At 40.6% G+C, this 14,653-nt stretch overlaps 1 protein-coding gene and 1 pseudogene across 1 annotated transcript in view; one reads left to right on the top strand and one right to left on the bottom strand.

Moving 5' to 3' along the window:
- The window catches only part of LRRC8B (leucine rich repeat containing 8 VRAC subunit B), a 278,771-nt gene that overhangs the window by 40,421 nt on the left and 223,697 nt on the right, over positions 1–14,653 (top strand). The window contains exon 2 of the mRNA XM_032424283.1: positions 9,268–9,344. The gene's annotated coding sequence lies outside the window, so the exon portion shown is untranslated. The remainder of the gene's footprint in view (positions 1–9,267; positions 9,345–14,653) is intronic.
- LOC116648442 lies at positions 6,809–7,823 on the bottom strand (annotated as a pseudogene).

Raw genomic sequence — 14,653 nt, 5'->3', positions numbered from 1 at the left:
CTATTGAGAGGTTGTTCTAATATTTCTTATACTTTAATGTACTTGTGCCTTGATATAGCATGTTCATTTTTAGAAAAATACATGTGCCAAATTACACACACACACACATACACACACACAAACACAAATGAGATCCATTGTGGCATTGCTCTTAATGGAAAGATTTGTAATATAAATGTAAATTTTCATAAATATAAGTGCTAATATAAAGTAGTACATATATGGAGTAGAATTCTGGGTGGTTGTTAAATAATCTGACAACAAAGTTTACATATACTAATACAGAACAATCTTCAAGGTATATTCTAAGGTGAAAAAAATGAGATGCAAAACTATGTATATAGTATGGTTTATATGGAAAAAATTCATGAAAAGTAGTAACATTGGTTCCTTCTGGGAAGAACTGGGTGGGATCAAGAATGAGAGGGAAACATGAATTTTGTAAAGAAAGCTTATATTACTTATTCATAAATACGAAAAGAAAAGTATACTATAATAAAACTTCTAAAAACTAATAGGAATGTGAAACTGACCACTAATGATAAATTGCTCATTGCTCCTAGAAATCACATCAGGCAATTCAATGAGGGGCCTAAGGCTAAGAACCAGATACTGGAGAACACCAAAATTGCATCCTAATCTTGTTTTCACCTTGGCCTTGGTTTTTTAATCCCTATATTCACTTTAAAACAAAGGTTTAAAGTTTCTGGTGACCCTTTGAAATCTCAGCTAGAGTGGCTTCTATTTTCTATCCCTGAATTACACCTTTAAGGTGTTAGAAGGAGAATTACCAAAAAACGAGAACATGTTGGTGAGAGGGATCCCATCCCCCTGAAAACATTCAGTAGCAGCATCTCTCCTATATGTCAGGGCAGATGGGACAGCCTGCCATTGCAGAACTGGACCCCTGGTAATGCTGGGGATAAGAGATCCTGACACATGGAGGGCAGGGGTTAGCACTTGAACATCAGAAGCCAAGGTACAGGGACAGTTGAGCAGCAAGGTTGGAGTGACAGCCTGCTGGGTCTGACCATGAAGAATTCAGAAGATGATGAATAGAAGATGAATGGTCAAGAGGGATAGGAGAAAGCAATCAATGAAGTCACAAACGGTTTATGAGGAAGTTATGGATTTATAGCCCCCTTCACGTGTTACAACCCCTAGCCATGATGTGAGCCAATTTTAGCCCCTGAACTCATCACCTGGGGGACAGCCAGGTTCTCAGGAAGAAGAACCCTGAAACTCCAGGTCAAGAATAATGAATATGATTTCTCCCGCCCTCCCTCTAGCAGACCACTGACCATTTACTCAAGTACACATGCCTGGGAAGATGGGGATACTGAAACATTTAAAAACTCTTGACTCAGGATCCAACTTGGCATTGATACCAACATACTAGATAGACTCATAGCGTCAGTCCCCTGTTAAAGTGGGGCACATGGGTCCAGGTAATAAAGAGAGTCCTTCATCAGCATAACTAACTGGAATCTAGTATTTGCTTCCAATTAGACAATAAAGTTCATCTGAGTACAGGGACCATTTTCTATGCATCCCCTCAGAGTATGTTTAGGAGCCAAATGTGCTAAATAAACTTTTACTATAAAGACAAAAGGATGACGCATACTAAATTTCAGTTGTAAGAATTATAGGAACTCTTCAAATGTAATAGGTACTTCACATTTTAGACACCAGACTAAGGTCTCCAAGGTGATTTAAAGGCTAGTGGAACAAAAGAAACTTTTCTGGTGACGTCTCCTCCCCCGTGACCTTGGGTCTCACAGTAGCTGTGCCTCTATGAGGATGTTAACACATCCGCTCTAAGATTTCAAACTGCTCTATCCAGATATGACTTCAAGTGTTCAGAAGGAAGAGTAGCTTTACCTTTACAAGAGAGAAAGCAGGAGGGGAGCAAAATGGCGGAGGAGTAGGAGACCTGGATTTCGTCTGGTCCCAGGAATTCAGCTGGATAGGGATCAAACCATTCTGAACACCTACAAACTCAACAGGAGATCGAAGAAAAGAATAGCAGCAACTCTCTGAACAGAAAAGCAACCACTTTCTGGAAGGTAGGACGGGCAGAGAAGTGAATCCGAGGCGATATTCGGGAGGATAGACGGCGGGGGAGGGGCCTCCGTTGGCCGCTTCTGGCAAGTGATAGAGCAGCGGTGCACAAAATCGGAACTTTTAGAAGTCGGCTCCGCTGAGGGACATCGCTCCAGTGGCTAAGCGGGGGGTGGCACCCTCACGGGACAGTGTGGTCTCAGGACTATGAGGTCATAGAAAGACCGGGGGTGCCTGAGTGCGGCAGAGCTCCCAGGTATCAGAGCGGAGAAGCTGGCTGCAGAGACGGAGCCGAGGTGCGGGCTCTCAGCTCAGGGTTGCCGTAAACCGTGATCCGCGGCACAGTCGGGCCACTGCTCCTCCAGCAGGGACCCAACAAGTGGCAGATCCGGGGAGACTCCCTTTCCTCCACCAGGAGGAGCGGCACGGGAGCGCACCACAGGGATCTGCTGGGTTTGGAGACTCCACACTGGGTCGGTGCCAGAGATAGAAATGCTCGGTCACAGGCCAGGTGAGCACGGAGTGCGGCCGGAGACCGGGGAGATGGGAGTGACTGACTGCTTTTCTCTGGGGTTCCGCTGAGGAGTGGGGCCCCGAGTTCTCGGCTCCTCTGGGGCGGAGATTGGGAGGCCTCCATTTTCACTCTCATCCTCCATAGCTGCACGGAAAGCTTGCAGGGAACAAAAGCTCCCCAGAGCAAACCCAAGCAGATCACTTAAGCCCGGCCCGGCAAGGGTGGGGCAATTCCACCTCTGGAAAAGACATTTGGGAACCACGGCAACAGGCCCCTCCCCCAGAAGATCAGTGAGAACAGCCAGCCAAGACCAAGTTTATCGATCAATGAGAATGGCAGAACTCCAGCGCTAGGGGAATACTGCACATAGAATTGATGGCTTTTTTACCATGATTCTGTAGTCTGTCAAAAAAAATTTTTTTAACTGTCTTTTTTTTTTCCGAATTTTTCTTTATATATATATAAAATCAATGCACAGAAATCAGTTGCATTTCTATACACCAACACAAGACAGAAGAAAGAGAAATTAAGGTGTCAATCCCATTTACAATTGCACCCAAAACTATAAGATACCTAGGAATAAATCTAACCAAAGAGGCAAAGGATCCATACTCAGAAAACTATAAAATACTCATGAAAGAAATTGAGGAAGACACAAAGAAATGGAAAAACATTCCATGCTCATGGATTGGAAGAAGAAATATTGTGAAGATGTCAATGCTACCTAGAGCAATCTACACATTCAAGCAATCCCCATCAAAATACCATCAACTTTTTTCAAAGAAATGGAACAAATAATCCTAAAATTTGTATGGAACCAGAAAAGACCCCGCATAGCCAGAGGAATGTTGAAAAAGAAAAGCAAAGCTGGCAACATCACAATTCTGGACTTCCAGCTCTATTACAAAGCTGTCATCATCAAGACCGTATGGAACTGGCACAAAAACAGACACATAGATCAATGGAAGAGAATAGAGAGCCCAGAAATGGACCCTCAACTCTATGTCAACTAATCTTCGACAAAGCAGGAAAGAATGTCCAATGGCAAAAAGACAGTCTCTTTAACAAATGGTGTTGGGAAAATTGGACAGCCACATGCAAAGAATGAAACTGGACCATTTCCTTACACCACACACAAAAATAGACTCAAAATGGTTGAAAGACCTCAGTGTGAGACAGGAGTCCATCAAAATCCTAAAGGAGAACACAGGCAGCAACCTCTTCGCCCTCAGCCGCAGCAACTTCTTCCTAGAAACATCGCCAAAGGCAAGGGAAGCAAGGGCAAAAATGAACTATTGGGACTTCATCAAGATAAAAAGCTTTTGCAAAGCAAAGGAAACAGTCAACAAAACCAAAAGACAACTGACAGAATGGGAGAAGATATTTGCAAATGACATATCAGATAAAGGGCTAGTATCCAAAATCTATAAAGAACTCATCAAACTCAACACCAAAAGAACAAAGAATCCAATCAAGAAATGGGCAGAAGACATGAACAGACATTTCTCCAAAGAAGACATCCAAATGGCCAACAGACACATGAAAAAGTGTTCAATATCGCTCGGCATCAGGGAAATCCAAATCAAAACCTCAATGAGATACCACCTCACACCAGTCAGAATGGCTAAAATTAACAAGTCAGGAAATGACAGATGTTGGCGGGGATGCGGAGAAAGGGGAACCCTCCTACACTGTTGGTGGGAATGCAAGCTGGTGCAACCACTCTGGAAAACAGTATGGAGGGTCCCCAAAAAGTTGAAAATAGAGCTACCATATGATCCAGCAAATGCACTACTTGGTATTTACCCCAAAGATACAAAAGTAGGGACCCGAAAGGCTACGTGCACCCCGATGTTTATAGCAGCAATGTCCACAATAGCCAAACTGTGGAAAGAGCCAAGATGTCCATCAACAGATGAATGGATAAAGAAGATGTGGTATATATATACAATGGAATATTATGCAGCCATCAAAAGGAATAAGATCTTGCCATTTGCAACGACGTGGATGGAACTGGAGGGTATTATGCTGAGCGAAATAAGTCAAACAGAGAAAGACATGTATCATATGACCTCACTGATATGAGGAATTCTTAATCTCAGGAAACAAACTGAGGGTTGCTGGAGTGGGGGGTGGGGTGGGAGGGATGGGGTGACTGGGTGATGGACACTGGGGAGGGTATGTGTTCTGGTAAGCGCTGTGAATTGTGCAGGACTGTTGAATCTCAGATCTGTACCTCTGAAACAAATAATGCAATATATGTTAAGAAAGAAAAAAAGAAGAAGAATGTAGCAGGAGGGGAAGAATGAAGGGGGGGAATCGGAGGGGGAGAAGAACCATGAGAGACGATGGACTCTGAAAAACAAACTGAGGGTTCTAGAGGGGAGGGGGGTGGGAGGATGGGTTAGCCTGGTGATGGGTATTGAGGAGGGCACGTTCTGCATGGAGCACTGGGTGTTATGCACAAACAATGAATCATGGAACACTATATCTAAAACTAATGATGTAATGTATGGGGATTAACATAACAATAAAAAAAAAAAAAAAAAGAATTAGGTGCAGCTGTACAAACCCCCAATCTCCGGTGCTTTCATATATTTGCGTGTTTACCTAGGGCTCTTCCCTTTGGATAACATCTCAACCTGGACAACATGTACAAATACTTCAAAATTTACACCACCCTCCTCTTTGGGGAAGTTTTTCTAGACTGTATGCCCAACATAAAATGAAGACTCTAATCCATGCTGATGTTCTCTCCTGCTACCTGCTAGATGTGTAACTTTCAGCAAATGCTTTAACCTGCCTGTGCCTTTTAGTTCACATCTATAAAATGTGGGTAATAAGAGCAGATGCTTCCTAATACTTTTTGGAGGATTGAATTAAAACGTCTAGAGAAAGAACTTAATGCTATGACTATAGGCAATAACAGTTCAGTTTACAGTAGCGTATTATTGTTACATTTATTCCTAACACCAGTGCAGCCCAGGATCAAAGGCCCTTAAGTGTTACCACTCTCTGTGCAGTTGTCTATTTATTTGACTCTCTCTCACTTTGATCACCTGGAGTGCAAGGATTCTAACTACATCATAAATCCTCAGCCCTTGGCACAATGACTGTCATATTGTTGGATGAAGAAATAAATAATTTCTGTTCTCTCGTGGATTTCAGAAATCCATACTGTTTATTTGGGAATAGGCATTTCCACTCTCCTCAGGAGTAAATAGCAAATAGTGGGCCTTAAAAGCTAATGCTGTCATGATATCCCCATGCTGTTTATCACCCACAATTGGTGCTATGCTCTCAGATTATCTGGAGACACCTCTGACTCTATTCTGTAGACTCCCCATGCCGCCCTTATTCCTTACCCTCAGTTCCTTTCCTGGGCACCTGCAAATATTTCCATTCAGTCCTTTCCTTTGCTTGCCTGTAGAGCTTGTCCCTCTGGGAACAGAGAAGGTTCCTGCTGAAATACTTTCTCTTAGAGCCTTTGAAAGCTGATCAAGTTTAGCTTGGCAGGATTTAACAGATGCCTCTTTGTTCTACAGCAAGAAATCCTCCTTATTCTTTATGATTTCCTGCAAGGGAAATGTACAGGGATGTCACCACAAGAAAGGAACAGAGGAGATCAAATTCCAAAGAACCTGCTAGGTGGGTGGTCTAACTGCAGTCCTCTTAAGAAAAGCATCCTAGTGAAGCAGCATAAGCAATGCAACTAGAACTAAGAGATTACTGCCAATTCTGAAAACTCTCTGCAAGACCTTGCTAAAGCTTCCAAACTCCCTGGGTCTCAGGTTCTTCATCTATGAAATGTTGAAGTTGCATGACCTATTCTCTATAGTTCCTAGAAGCTGTAGCATTCTGTGATTCTATCTTCAACAATATAATGACACAACTAAAACAAAAATAAACATAAAGAACAGCTTGCTAAGAGAGTCTGTCCCAGGAAATTGTCTGGAAACAGGAATGAGTACACCTAGAGAACTTCTAGCTCAGGAGTGACTTGGGGGAGTTCTGAAACCATGCCACAGTTCACTAAAGGAGAAATCACCGCTAATTTTGCTTGAGAGATCAGAAAGATCCTAAGTAAATTCCTCAAGCTTTGAGGGAAAAGATGGAAATAGAGTCCTCTAGAATTCTCTCTATTGTGAGGATCCACACTACTTTACCCTGAGTAGGAGATGAACTGTAGATTGAATATGTAGAAATTCAGGCATCATTTTAGAAGGGCAAGAATCAGGAAGGGCGAATGCTAAGAAAAAGTACCACAAGCTTCTTCTGGAACTCCTGTTGGTCATCCCGGAAGAGTGCTCCATGAAGACTCCAACAGCTACCCCGTCACAGTCTGCATGGAATGTGTCTGTGGGGAACCTCACTCGCTGGGCCATCTGCTTGCTCTAGTGGTCAGCTGCCTTTTGCATGGCCACTGAGATCTCACACTGGGTCAGTGTTGTTACTGCGTTCTCCAAGCAAGGCACTGTTCCATGACTGATGGCATCCACGTAGGTCACACATACCCATTTCTCTCTGGGTATGAATATTTATTTATAAGTACACTTATATATATAAAATGATACAAAACTACTGAAGAACACATATTATAATTAGCACATATCAGGCCACAGAGAAATATGATTTTGGACAAGGAGACTCACTAGTCTCAGTGACCTTGACTTCTTTCCTGAGGGTCCTAGCCCTTGCATGGGTAAAGATATAAGAACAGAAATTATTTGATTGTTTCTGGAATTCAGGATCCAGTTGGTTTTCCAAAATATCCTCAGTATGGGCTAGGAGTTCTTTTTCATGTTTTGGCTGGTCAAAGACCAAAACAATTCTGTTTTTGGGGAAAAAAGACCCACAACATTTGATACACTCCCTGGGTATGTTGGAATTTTTAGCTTTGGGATTCTAACCTGAGGAAGAGAGAAAACAGAGTTACAGTAAGCAGTAAGCACACTCTTGGGACAAGGTAGCTAAAGATTTTTATGAGTGAGAATTTTCGATCTTTGGAGTCTTCTAAACACATAAAACTTCTTTAACATATATATACCCATGGCAAATCAAACTCATATGAATGACATATCACTGGAGAGGAATTTTTTTAATTTATTTTTTTAATTCAAGTATAATTAACGTACAGTGTTATTAGTTTCAAGTGTAGAGTATAATGATTCAATAGTTCTATACATTACTAGTGCTCATCACGATTAAGTATATTCCTAATCCTCTTTACCTGTTTCACCCCCGCCATGTCCCTTCTTGCAACCACATTTGTTCTCTATATTTAAGAGTCTGGGGTTTTTTGGTTGTTTCTTTTTGATTTGTTCATCTGTTTTGTTCCTTAAATTCCACAAATGAATGAAGTCACATGGTATTTGTCTTTCCCTGACTGACTTATTTTACTTAGTATTATACCCTCTAGATCCATCCGTGTTGTTGCAAATGGCAAGATCTCATTCTTTTTTTTATGGCCGAGTAATATTCCATTGTGTGAGTGTGTGTACACACACAGACACACCACATTTTATCCATTAATCTATCAATGGACACTTGGGCTGCTTCCATATCTTGGCTATTGTAAATAATGCTACAGTAAACATAGGGGGGCATACATCTTTTCAAATTAGTGGTTTCATTTTCTTTGAGTAAATACCCAGTAGTGGAATCACTAAATCATCTGGTAATTCTACTTTTAATTTTTTGAGGAACGTTCATCCTTTTTTCCACAGTGGCTGCACCAGTTTGCATTCCCACCAGTAGTACGCAAGGGTTCCTTTTTCTCCACATCCTCACCAACACTTGTTTCTTGTGTTTTTGATTTTAGCCATTCTGACAGGTGTGAGGTGATATCTTATTATAGGTTTGAATTGATTTTTGACTGTTCAACAATCATGACTCCCTAAAGAAGTTAAGCTAGTTGACAGCATTGTAATTAGGTCAAGACCTTAAAATAGTCTGAGGAATAAACAAGATAATTTATTCAATAATTATTTATTAAGTACCTGTTAATGTTCCTGGCATTGGGGATATGTTCAAGGCTCAGAGGATACAGCAGTGACTAAAATAGAAATACCTGCCCTTTGGAGTCATATAGTCAATAAGTGCTAAGACTGCTAATGTATAACCAGCTATGGCCAGGCAGGTAAAATCTGGTCTTAATGGAAGGAGTATGAAGAGAAAGGAATGGGTAAAACAAAACCATACTTTTAGAAGCCTTCATAAAAGGTTGTGACTGCATCTCACTTCTTACTTGTTTTGAAGATGCTGTGAATCATAGCTAATTCAAGGGACCTCAGCAGCAGTTAAAATATTTTCTAAGAAGAACATTAACCTCACACACATTCCTACTTATTTTTCCTGTGCTTGAGGGGAACAGAACTTCTGAGATCCCTGCATAGAACCAGGGTAGAAGTATGGATGGGTGGTTGATACTGCTTATATATTGTCATTTTCTGCCCATGAAACTCAGTTAGGTGTCCTCTGTTTTCCTTATGACGTTTTGTACATGCCCAGCATTAGATGCTCTTTACATTAAACCATACTCATTGACTTTGTAGGATCTGGATATGCTAGTCTGTAAGGTATTCTGCACCACCAAGGGACTTTGCTGTAATTAGAATTTTCATGAAAGCTAGCTAAAGCCAGCGAGCTCATAGATAAACATTCTGATTTGCCTTTTTTTTTTTTAAATTCAGGTAAAGAAGCAATTATTGTGTGCCTACTATGTTCTACATACTGTCCTTGTTGCTGGAAATTGGCAGCAAAGAATCAGGTAGGATTTCTTCCTCTACAGGTTTTAATGTTAATAGAAGAAGAAAAAGAATAAATAAAGACATAAGTAAATATGTTCATATTGTGTTAAGTTTATGTGGAGGGGCAACCTGAGACAGGATAGGCAGGGAAGACTTCTTTGAGAACTGACATTTGTGTAGCGCCTTGAAGAAAAGGAGCCACTGGGTGAGGGAGCAACAAGCATTGCAGGCAGAGTGAACCATGAATGCAAAGCCCTGGAGATAGGAAAGGAATTGCAATTTGCAAGGCTAAAAAGGAGGCTAGGGTGGCTGTGGTATGACCATGGTGGAGAAAATATTAAAGATGAGTTTGGAGAAATAAGAAAGACTGGGTCATGGTGTGCCTTTGAGGAGTATGTATCTTATGTAAGTATAATGCAGGCTTAAGTAGGGTATTAAAAGCAACTAGATTAATGATCACTCTGGTTGTTTTGAAGAGAATTTATTAGAGGGGGTCATAGTGGAAGAAAGAAGGACATCGGGGGGGGTGGGGGAAACAAGTATTTCAGGCAAAAGAGGAGGGTGACCCAGCCTAGGATGGTAAAATAAAAATGGAGAGAAAGAGACAGCTTTGAGATATATTAAGCAAGAGTAACAAGAAGACTGATACGTGGATTGGATGTGGGAGGTAAACTAAGTGAGGGATGTAAGGTTTGGGGCTTGAGACCCTCAGGTTGGTGGTACACTATTGAGAAGAAGAGGAATGAAAAAGCAAGAAGTGTGCTTTTATTTTGCTTTGTTTTCCTTGATTTCATTTGGGTTTAGGAGTGATCAAGGCCGATACTGTAAACATAACTTTAAGTGGACAGCTTGCAAAAAAGGAAAGAAATCAGGTGGTTATTTGATCTATGCATCTGAATTTCAGAAAATATATCAAGGCAAGAAATATCAATTTAAGAGGTATCAGAATAAAGTGACATTGAAAGTCCAGAGATTGGATGAGATCATTTTGAGAGGGTATAAATGGAGGAGAGAAAAGAACCCAGGGCAACATCCTGGAGGGACCTACAATTCAGATGACTGGATGAAAAGTCAGAGTCTGGTAGGAAGACTGAAGGGAGCTAAACACAGGGATAGGAAGAAAGCCAGAGTAGTGTAGTGACTTGGAAGGAAAGAATTTCAGGGGGAGCAGGGAGAAGCAGGGGAATAAGATGGATGCAAAGAGACACCAACTGAAGCAGAGAAAAAGGAGGTCATTGGTAAATATAACAAGAGCATTCAGTGAAGTGTTGGGTTAAAACCAGAGGAAATCATTGAAGACAGAGGTGTGAAAAGGAAATTGAGACTATATATTTTTGCATGAAGAGGAGTAAAAACAAAATATGGGGTGATAGTCATAATGAGATGTGGAGTCCAGGGAGAATTTTTAAGATTATAGTTATTGAAGCATGTTGGTTAGTTAATAAGAATACTCCAGTAGAGCAAACAAAATATGATGTGGCAGACATAACTGCAAGAGTTCCATGCGTGACAGGTTAGAAAAGATGGCTTTGAGAACACTAGTATGAGGGATTTTCCTTTTATAGGAAGCAGGAACAGCAGAAGTAGGAATTAGGAACAGAAAATGGTCGGGTTGCAATTTTGCTGGTGAGAATTAGAATTAGAAGATGTGTTACATAAGAAATTTGGAATCTGCCTTCATGTAACTCTGGAGGAGTGGTGAGAAACTGAGATTCACTTGGAGTTAAGCAAATAGCCTCTGTCGTAGGACTTCACTCACCAAGCATTTCTTTTGCAAGGCGGTACATCAAGTAGGGTTTGCCTGTATGATACAGCCCAGTGCTAGCCACAGCCACCACAAGTTGAGAAATCTTGTAAAGAATCTTTAAGGTTTTCTGTTTCACCAACAGCTGCTCATTCTTGTTTTCCACCAAACACGTGGGAACAAACATGATAGGTACAGACACCATGGCAACCTGCAAACCCCAAAACTCTCTGTAGAAATAAGATCACAAATTGATTTTCTGCCTCAGGATTAATCAAAATAAGTGTACATCAGCAGGGGGCTGGTGGGACCTTTGTATTTTTCTATGATATGAAATGTAGGATGGCATTAGCAGACCACAGAGAGTTTCCCCCACAGTAATCTCTGGTGATGGTAGTGAAGAAACAGCAGATTTTGCCAGCCTTCAAAGTTTTATTTCCATAATAAAAATAAAATTCAAGCAATGCTTATCATGTATTGAGAAACTACTTTGCCCTGAGCTCTGTAACACATGCATTGACATACCTGACCTCACTTGTGTTTATAAGAACCTTGCAAGTTTGGGCTTATTATGCCCATTTTGCATATGTAGTAAGCGAAGTTCAGAAAGACTGAGAAATTTGCTCAGATTTACATATGAATAAGTGGTAGATCCAGGATTTGAAACCAGTGAAGTCTCTTTCATTATGCCATGCTTTGCAGCCACTTATCTTGCAGAATAATCTTTCTCAGCAACACTGATTACTCCATGTACTCTTTCATCAGTAATATACAGGGGCTTTCTATTGACTCTCCTATATCAATGGCACATTCTCTAATGGATTTAGTGTGACGAGATGGTTTCCTCTTATTTCTTATCCCATAAACCGGCAATTGCTAGACTAGGCTCTTTCCTTGCATGACCAGTGTCTTGTCAAGGGCTCCAGATCACCTAGTATTTTTTGAATGGTATGCTTTCATGTTTTTATTCCTTGATATCCAGTCCTATTAATACTGTGTTTTTATTTAGTGAAATATACTGAATGAGCATCTATCATGTACCTGAAACTGCTTGTTTCCTGGGACAAAATCATTTATCAACTGTGGCCTCTGCCCTCAAAGTAATACTAGAGTAACCAAATCAGTTAGAATTAGGTTTAGCTGTGAGAAACCAAAAAAAAAGCCTCACAAACAAATATGCTACTAAATATATTAAGGATGATAGTCTATTACATAAATTCTAGGATCAATAGTGCATAACTGGCAGGATAGATGTGTTTCACAAGATTGGGGCCCAGGACTCTTCTATCATATGCTTAGCCACCTATGCAGTATGCCATCGTATCTGTAGTAAGAGCAGATTGGAGATGGGAAAGAAGGATAGGCCCCTCCTTTAAGAACTCATCACTTCTACTTAAAAACAATAGATCGTAAATTATTGCATTATCAGATCCAGCCACAGGGGAAGCTGGAATTGCTATGAGCATCCTAGGAACACATATACACAGCAAACAAGCAGGTATTCTATTAGTGAAGGAGAAGGGAAGGATGGTAATTGATTTTCTCTATGGTTGTTCTATTCTCTATTTCATTTATCTCTAATTCTTATTATTGATTTCCCTCTGCTAGCTTTGAGTTTAGTTTGTTCTTCCTTTTTCTAGTGCAAGAGCGGCTAGAAAAATATAACCTCTACGTGGGTTGCCATGAGCTCATCTTATAAAATAGAATCATAAATATTTAGAGCTGAAAATTCCATCATAGTTCTAAAAGTATGCAACAATATCAGAGACAGCTTTTTTAAAAGATCTGAAACTAAACGGAGCAATTTCTAGAGTTGAATCTTCACTGGGCTGAGTTTAGTGACAATGTACTTACTGAGACACAGAGATTGATGCAGAATGAGAGTTGGGCACTGCCCCAAGCCCCAAAGAAGGGTCCTTCCTCACCAACTGAATCAAAAAAGCCCCTGACCTGTCTGTCCGTCTGTCTGCCTCTACCTCTCATTTTTGCTTTTCATTTTGGTCCATGACACTGTAATACAAAAATATGACTCTAGAGATGAAGAATATATGGCTAGTTAGTTCTTTTAACATTTCAATCAATATTTTATCAGTTATTTTTATCATATTTTAACATTTACCATTAACTCACTTTTAATATTATTTTTAAGTTGTTGTTGTTGTTGTTGAAAAATAAATTCAGAGTCTTTCACCCAGCTTCCATGCTGGGAAATTGTAGCAAGAAAAAAAATATTTAAAAAATATATTCTGTAAGTCTGAGTCACAAAAGTACAATGCTGGTAAAGGAAGAATTATTAACATGATTTCATAAACAAAAGGAGGTTAATGAGGCTTGATTTAACTGAAATGAAGTTTTTTCATATTTTATTAACTCCAGATAAAATGATCTGGCATCTTGTTTCAGAAAGTGTGCTTATTTGGCACAAAGCGTACTCTGCTTTGGGGCCTAATGGAAATTCTCAGACAGGATATCCTGTACGCAAAGCTTGGTGGAAGACCAGAAAGCTGCAGATGTGCTGGATCTTTCAGACAAGCCCAAACTTGAAGCTGTTTCGGTTTAGAATTCTGTTGAGTGCAGTTTTTCAACTGAAAGAAATGTAGGTACAAAGGAATAATGGCCCTTAAGGGACAAGATTTATAGGCCTGGGTAATTCTAGACTTGGAGAAGCCTGCTGTGACAAAACAATAAAAACAAAGCAAAACTAAACAGTACCTTGGATATTGCTAGGCATAAAAACAGAATAAAAGGCTAGGCTTTCAGAATTACACAAAATGTACGGCATGGAAAATGCTTAATGAGTTGGCTGTGTAAATATATGGCTTTGCTCACAAGCTGGAATAAGATTACATCACTAGAGAGACAGAGTACACCCCCAGTTTGTTCTTCCTGTACCTGGAACATGGAGCTTAAAAGGAAAACTGAAATTACAGAGTTTTTAATTTGTAGGATGAATATTTAAGGGAAGGTAGAGCCTCTGGTGAGACTTCCTAGATACTGGAATGCTAGGATTACATATGAATGTATAAAAATCCAGTTTCCCTCATGCCCGTTTCCCTCATGCCACTTTCTGCGAGGAGAGGCCCTGACAGGTTCATTGTGCCCCTTCTCTAGTCTTTTCGAACCCATGGTGCCTCTAAGGGTGCATCCACCCTTAAATGAGGTAGGATGTAGCTTGTGCCACATCACTGATGATGGCCACAACCACTCCCTGGAGTCCAGCTCCAGGCACCTGGTCATTCTTTCTTCCAGAAGCACCCTGCTTAGACACTGCCCTGACTTCCAACAGTTCAGTGACTTATAAATGGGCCTGATGTGAAAAAGCATCTCATTCTTGTCCCAGAGACCCAGTCCGGAAAACACCTTCACAACAGTCTGCTGGGATGGCCCCTCAATGGCCCACCGCATCTGTTTTGCTGTGAAGACATATGTGATTGCACTGTCGTTGGGCCACACCTCAAGAAGTACCCCCTTTATACGCTTGCCAGGGCTGGTCCATTTAAGTTATATGTAGGTTATTTAAAAGATATTTCAAAGTTGTTGTTTTGTTTTTTTTTTAAAGATTTTATTTATTTGACAGAGAGACAG

The sequence above is a fragment of the Phoca vitulina genome, unplaced genomic scaffold (assembly GCF_004348235.1).
Source record: "Phoca vitulina isolate PV1807 unplaced genomic scaffold, GSC_HSeal_1.0 scaffold2, whole genome shotgun sequence".
Taxonomy (NCBI): Eukaryota; Metazoa; Chordata; class Mammalia; order Carnivora; family Phocidae; genus Phoca; species Phoca vitulina.
Note: the sequence above shows the minus strand (reverse complement) of the source record. Positions and strands in the feature narration are given on the sequence as shown.